Genomic DNA, 289 nt, shown 5'->3' on the forward strand with positions numbered 1-289 from the left:
AATATTGTTCATTCATCCTTCAATAATTTAACAACAAACGTTCTGAAATATTTGAATATTTGCTTTAACAAAATATGACAAATTAGAATCTGAAAGGCTATTTGCGTGATTATTGCATACTTTCTTTTCTCTTACAATATTTCAGCTTAATTTAAAGCTTAAATTAAATATAAAATTTATATAATAAAATATGATATTTGATGTATTCCATCATAACATGAGTAATGGAATCTTTAGAAAACAATAATTATGTATTGTTTCTATTTTATTCAATTTTAAAGCAATAAAT

The sequence above is a fragment of the Halyomorpha halys genome, unplaced genomic scaffold, assembly GCF_000696795.3.
Source record: "Halyomorpha halys isolate HHAL.00 unplaced genomic scaffold, Hhal_1.1 Scaffold1144.1, whole genome shotgun sequence".
NCBI classification, from domain to species: Eukaryota; Metazoa; Arthropoda; class Insecta; order Hemiptera; family Pentatomidae; genus Halyomorpha; species Halyomorpha halys.